Source organism: Grampus griseus (genome assembly GCF_964374135.1).
Source record: "Grampus griseus genome assembly, chromosome: 1".
Classification (NCBI taxonomy): domain Eukaryota; kingdom Metazoa; phylum Chordata; class Mammalia; order Artiodactyla; family Delphinidae; genus Grampus; species Grampus griseus.
The window spans coordinates 4,642,390-4,649,720 of NC_139017.1; positions in this window are offsets into that span (position 1 = coordinate 4,642,390).

Genomic DNA, 7,331 nt, shown 5'->3' on the forward strand with positions numbered 1-7,331 from the left:
TAGATAGGAAATACTTAAACTCTGCCTTAAAGTAGAAAGTGGTCTAATACTTTGGCCTTCGCAGTATTATAGGTCTAGATAGAATGTACCAGTTGTACAATGAGTCACAAAATTGGAAAATACTATATACAAAAATTTTAAAAAGAGATAAATTAGGGAGTAGTTATTTGTGTCTATATATGTGTATATTATATATATATATTTTTTCTCTTCTGTTTGTTTTGCTAAAGGATTCATAGAAAGTAACTGATACGTTTGAAAGGTGATGCTTGCCTAATTGGTGAGCAATACTTAACAATCCCCTTTCCCATTCCCCCACAGCCCCCCCACGCCGGTTTACTGTCTTGACTTATGTTGTGGGCTGGTCAGGGGTGACTGTGCACTGCACTGCTGCATACCATCTCCAAGTTCCTGCCCTGAGGTCTCAGCCTGCTGCAGATGCCTTTTGTTGAATTGGTAGCCTTGGTCAGAACTAACAGCAGAGGACAGTGTACCAGAGTTAATGACTAGAAAGAGAATTTGTGAATGCAAAGGAATATACATGAGTTACCAAGTTGGGGGAGAAAGACAAAATCAGGAGGAGAAACTCGAGGATGTTTTAGTTTCTTTGAACTCCAGAGATAAGGTGAACCAAATACCCAAGTAGATTAGGGTTTCAATAAAGACGGAATTAAAAATCCTCCACTCCCATTTGCCTTGGCAAAGGCCTTCTCCCCATGTTAATTCTATTAAACTGAAAAAAGATACAATTGTGGCACTAGTAAGAGCCCAGATATGGGAAAAAAACCTAAGTGTCTGTTGAGATGAATTAGTAAAATGATGTGATATATATATATACACACACACACATATACAACATGGTGTATTGTTCAGTCATGAGAAAGAAGAAAATCCTGCCATTTTCAGTCACATGGATAGACCTTGAGGGCATTATGCTTAAGTGAGGTAAGTCAGAGAAAGACAAATACTGTGTGATCTCACTTGTGTGTGGAATTCAAAAAATCCAAATTTACAGAAACAGAGAGTAAAATGGTAGTAACCAGGGGCTGTGGGGTGGGGAAATGGGGATATGTGGGTCAAAGGGTATAAGCTTCCAGTTATAAGACGAATAAGTTCTGGGGTTCTAATGTACAGGATGGTTTATCATTAATAATAGTGTATTACATAATAATATTTATGTTACATATAATTGATTATCAATAATTATAGTTAATAATACTCTATTATAAACGTGAAAGTTGCTATGAGAGTAGACCTTAAATGTTCTCATCACGGAAAAGAAATGGTAATTATGTGACATAATGGGGGTGTTAGCTAATGCTATGGTGGTAATCATTTTGTAATGTATTAAGTGTATCAAATCAAACTTATACAATGTTATATGTCAATTATATATCAATAAAGCTAGGGGGAAAAACAAGAAAAGATACAAATGAAGTAACTTGTAATTAGAAGCAGAGCAACACACGGTTTAGTTAGCTACATTTTAAAAGAAAGTCTCCGCAGGGGTGTCAGTCTGTGAGACTTTCTTGCTGCAGAGGAAAGATTAAATCATGAAGGAAAAAATTCAAGTCATAGATAAAAAGGTAAAACAAAGCCCACGTACTTAAGTGCTTCTAGGGTACTGGAGATGTTGGCTAAGTGGTGTTGATGATAAACCTTTGTGTTCAATATGCATATATCTTGCATGGTTTAGGTCACCTGCATTCCTGCTTAGAAGTAGTAACCTTGGGGACTTCCCTGGTGGCGCAGTGGCTAAGAATCCGCCTGCGAATGCAGGGGACACGGATTCGATCCCTGGTCTGGGAAGATCCCACATGCCGCGGAGCAACTAAGCCCTTGCGCTGCAACTACTGAAGCCCGTGCGCCTAGAGCCCGTGCTCCACAACAAGAGAAGCCACTGCAATGAGAAGCCCGCGCACAGCGTTGAAGAATAGCCCCAGCTCGCCGCAACTAGAGAAAGCCTGCGTGCAGCAGCAAAGACCCAAAGCAGCCAAAAATAAAAATAAACAAATAATAAAAAAAAAAAGTAGTGGGGCTTCCCTGGTGGCGCAGTGGTTGGGAGTCCACCTGCTGATGCAGGGGGCGCCGGTTCGTGCCCCGGTCCGGGAAGATCTCACATGCTGCGGAGCGGCTGGGCCCTTGGGCCATGGCCGCTGGGCCTGTGCGTCCGGAGCTGGTGCTCCGCAACAGGAGAGGCCACAGCAGTGAGATGCCCGCGTAACGCAAAAAAAAAAAAAAAAAGTAACGTTGGTCAGGGAAGTTGAAACGCTCTCTTGGAAACCTGCGCCCTGGGAAACTTCACTGAGGATTGCAGGAACTGTCTCAACCTATAGCTAGAATTGTCCCATCTGCCCCATAATGATCACTCCCAGAATTGTACCAACACCAGCTCCTCCCTCATGGGCTGGAGTGGCCTACTCCTTAAGGTGAGAAATTTCTAAAAATGTGCCCCTTGGAACCCTGACTCTCTGCTCTGGAAGTTCTCTCTCATGCTCCCCCGTCCCCACCTCATCCTTCTGTTTCGTGGAAATAAGGAAATAAGGCCTTAGGAAATAAGGCTAAGCCTGTGAATATAAAACAAATTGTGTGTGTATTATGGACCAAGGGTTCCTCCTTACTGATTTTTGTATGTTCATACTTTCATAACCAACTATTAGGACTTTCCAACTTCAAGAGGCTGTGATACTTCTAGAACACATCTGTCATTACACACCGAGTTCTTCTCTCATCTTAAATTGTGAACCTCTATGATAATTTGGGGATGTAGAAAACATTAACTTTGTGGCAGTTAGGAAAGAGAAAAAAGGGAATTCCCTGCTGGTCCAGTGGTTAGGACTCGGTGCTTTCACTGTTGTGGGCCTGGATTTGATCCCTGGTTGGGGAACTAAGATCCCACAAGCCATGAGGCACGGCCAAAAATAATTTCTTTTTAATTAAAAAAAAGCATGCATATGCGATAATCTTTTTTTTTAATTTAGTAAACATTTATTGAGGCATAGTATGTGCCAGGTATTGCATGTACATGAACTACTGGACAAATTGTTGCCCAAAGTCTTGCAAGAACATACTTTCAAAAATAAATAATTGTTTATAACAGCAGAGTAGTTATGAGAATGGGATTGTTTCCAAAGTATATAAAATACTTTGTACTGTATAATAGTTTAAGCTTTGTCTTCTAATTTTGTTTATAGTATTAAATGTTCATGAAACTTTATTTTTAATAGATTTTTAATATTTTTTTATTTTTAATATTTTTTAATAAAATATTGTTAAATTTTAATAAAATATTATTTAATAATAAAATATTAAAAAATATTTTTAATATTTTTATTTTTAAAATAAAGGGACAGTTCAGCCACATCTTTCTTGGAATTACCACAACTTCTAAATTATTGACAAAAGTCCTGGATTATTACAATGGCTTTTCTAACTGGTCGTGTTGTTTCTGTTCTTACCCATTTAAAGTGAACTGTCTACCCTGAAGCTAGATAATTTTCTTATATTGTTAATTTATGTCACTTCCCTGCCTAAGACCCTCCACTGAGAGTCTTTCCACTTGAAAAAAATTTGAATCTTTTAATATATATTATAAATATTATAAAAAATATTATAAATATTATAAAAAAATTTGAATCTTTTAATATTATAAATATTTTAGACCAATCACATTTTGTTGGGTGCAACATATTTACAAAACAAAACAAAAAAAATTACGATACATATGAATGAAATTGAATCTGATTAACAAGCAGCTCTATCACAACCAGCTACTTAAAAGGAATGCAAAAACCTGTTAGTCTGCATATATTAAGAGTTTTGAGACATCGGTCCAAAATTGTATCTGGGAAAGAGATGTGGAGAAAATCCAAAAATTTTAGGACAAAATCCAAACTCGTAACCATAGTCTTCTTGGTTCTAAATTCTAGAGAAAGCAAAGTGACGACCCACTTCTTGCTTTCTATTATATATTGCTCTAGTTGATAATCTTTTTCAGGTATTACTTACATACTATGAAGTGCATAGATATTAAGAGCACAGTTCAGTCAGTTTTCACTATGCGTACTCCCAGGTGACCACCAGTTAGGTCTGTATCAGAACATCTCCAGCGCTTCCGCAGGTGTCCTTACGTCCCCTCCCAGTCATTACTTCCTCTGTAGAGAGATCCTGTTCACACCTCTGTCGCCATAGATTGGCTATCCCTATTCTTTATCTTCATATGAATGGAATTATACAGAATGTAGTTTTTGTGTGTCTGCATTCTTTTGCTTGACACTATGCCTATAAAATTCATCTGTGTTGCTGTGTATAGCAGTGGTTTATTCTTTATATTGCTGAGTAGTATTCTATCATACACATATACCCAAAGAGATTTATATTGGTTCCTGTGGACTGATATTTGGATTGTTTCCAGGTTTTGTCTCTGATGGATAAAGTGACTATGAACATTCCTGTACATGTGTTTTGATGGACACGTATGTTTTGATGGACACATATAATTTCTCCTGGACGTACACCCAGAGGTGGAATTTCAATGGCATAAGGTATTGTGCATGTTCTATTTTAGCAGATTCTGCCAAGGAGTTTTCCAAAGTGGTTGTACCAAGTTACATCCCCAGTAACAATGTACGGGAGTTCCAGGTGTTTTGAATCCTTTCCAACACTTGCTATTCATCTTTTCATAATTTTGGCCTCATGTTGGGTGTATTGTGAAATCTCTGTGGTGTTAATTTGCATTTCCTTGTGACTAATAACGTTGCACACTTTTTCACGTGCTGACTATCCATCTGGATATCTTTTTTTAATGAAGTGCCTGTCCAAGTCTTTTGTCCATTTTTGGGTCGTTTACTTTAAAAAAAATTGATTAGTAGGAGATTTTTAAACATTTTGGGTATGAATCATTTATCAGCTATAGATATCCATGTGTCAGATATATATCCCTTAGGTTGGCCTGTAAGACAATGCTCCAGGACGATCTTGAAAGGATATCCTGTCATCATTTTGCTCTATTTCCAGAGTGTGGGTAAGTTTTCCTAAAACAGAAAATATTTCTACTACGTTTAAAAGAATTAACATCACTAACGTAGGGCTTGTAAGCTGTTCAAAGGTACCTTTCTTTTCAGCTAACGGCACATCCTAGGGATGAATGTTGAGAACAGCCGAAAAAAAAAGAATTACTCAAAAAAAGAATGACTCTCATTTAAATACAGGAAAAGGCAACGTCACAGAATGAAAATTGTCACCACTCCCACCCCCCCTTTCATATATTTCAGTTCATAATATCCCAATATGGGCCAAAACACTGTTTGCAGCAGGCTTTGCGTTAACAGAAATACGTGTAAGAAAGGAAAAGGCAGGAAACCTCCAAGGTTTATGAGGCTTCCTCATTAAGGAATGCTCCTCCTTTATTTGGCACCCCAGAAACCTGTATACCCTTGTAAAATACCTTTTGTTAAGATTCTGGGTAGTGAGGTGTGGTCCTTTCCTTTGCGCAGTGACAGGCTCATTTTCAAGCTGAACACTTTAGAAATGGGCACAATTTCAGTGGAAGTTGAAAAACTAGAAATCGATTCTCCTACAACAGTCTGTGCCTGTGTACCCTTGGGAAATGTTCACATGGAAACACACACCTCAGTTAGGGAAACTCTGTATTAAGACTTGCATTAATCACTCACAACTGAAGCTGCTTACTAACTCCGGGCAGCTATCAGAATCCCGAGTTGTGTCAGGTGTGCTGGATGTCTTCCATTTGCCTCTTGACACCACCCATCCCCTGCTCCCTAGGAGAGGAGTTTTAGTGGGTTCAGTCAATGAGCACCTCCTCCACCCTCTGGCTTTCAGGAGGGTTTGGCCAATGAGAATCCCTGACAGGAGACTGAGATAGGGTATTGATAACCCTGACTCTTCCCCTATGAAATTGCCTTGAGGTGACCGTATCCCTCTTCTGAAGCCATTGCTCTTCTCAGTCTTTCTCTCCTGGGTTTTGATAACCTCTGTCATTGTCCAAAAGGCCAAAAGGCTCTAGAGGTGGGATAGTTCTGCTGCTGGCAGCCCAGGTTCCCGCACTATTCTCTGTAGCTTCCCAACACTGTCACTCCTTTTCAATTAGTCTCTTTGTAAATGAACCCTCCTTAAACTTTATCCTAATTTGGGCGTGCCATGTGCTGCCTGTTGAGACCCTACGTGATACTCACTTTAGAGATGCTGGCTAGTCCCTGGCCTGAGATCCATCAGAGAAGGGCTCCAATATGTTTTGGAGCCGAGCAGCTCCAGTTGGGCATGGCTGGGATGTTCTGAGGCTGAGGGGTGCAGGGGCTCACAGCCACTCTGTTGGTCTTCTGTTATGTGTGTTGTCCCTGCTCCACCAGCATGAAGCAAGCTTAAGAATTATCTAAGCCCAGAGGCTCGGGTGTTTGGAGGCCTTGCTGGGACAGGTAGGCTGCAAAGTATCCCTGAGGGTCATAGCAGACCCTGCGGTGATAGTAGAGACCAGACCGGCCAGTCAGCCTAGGAGAACCTCCTAACAGTGAAACACATGTGTCAAACTATACTGCAGCTTAGAGCAAATAAAAGGCATAATGGCGTGGGAAGGAGACAACTTAAACCTATTCCTTAGATATAACTTCTTCCCATGTTCAAGAGACCAAACGGTCAAACAACATTTCCTGTGTTCAAACGCTGAAGAAGCCGGTCAGTTTATCCAGAGTCCCCTTGAGGAGGAGCTCAGTTTCTAACTTAAGTGTTCTCTGTCCCAGTTCCCTGCCAGGGGGTTTCTTTTTTTTAAATTCTGTGTAAAAACTCCACCTACCTTGAGAACTCCTAACCTCATACCTATCAGAGTCTGTTATCATCCCAGGACCCCGCCTCCTTTGTCAGGCAGTTAATATCCCTAAACCTGGTTGTTCAGCTTTAGAACAACCTCAGCAGGCCAGTCTGGGGTAGGCGCAGCCCTCCAAATCTCATCAAAAGCCGGAGTGGAGAAGAACACTCGAGTTACTGTTTAGCCTTCAAGAACTTCCTGAGCATGAGTGCCAAAGGGTAATCTTTGCAGCAAAGCGAATGTTTGTTCTGACAGAGTCTAGCTTCCTAACCGTTCAAGAGAAAGAGGACTACCTTCCTAACTGCCTCTTCCTTAGCAAAGCTATCTACCCCAGGCTTCTGCCAAGTTAGCCTTTCATTTTATTATGCAAGTGTTTAAATGACTCCTGTTCAATGGCCTTAGCCTTCCCTGTTATTATGCAGAATGCTTTAAATTGCTCATTTCCTTCCTTTTCCAAACTCTACCTCTAGCTCTTTCGACACTGTTACCTCTACTACTAATAGAATTAAGG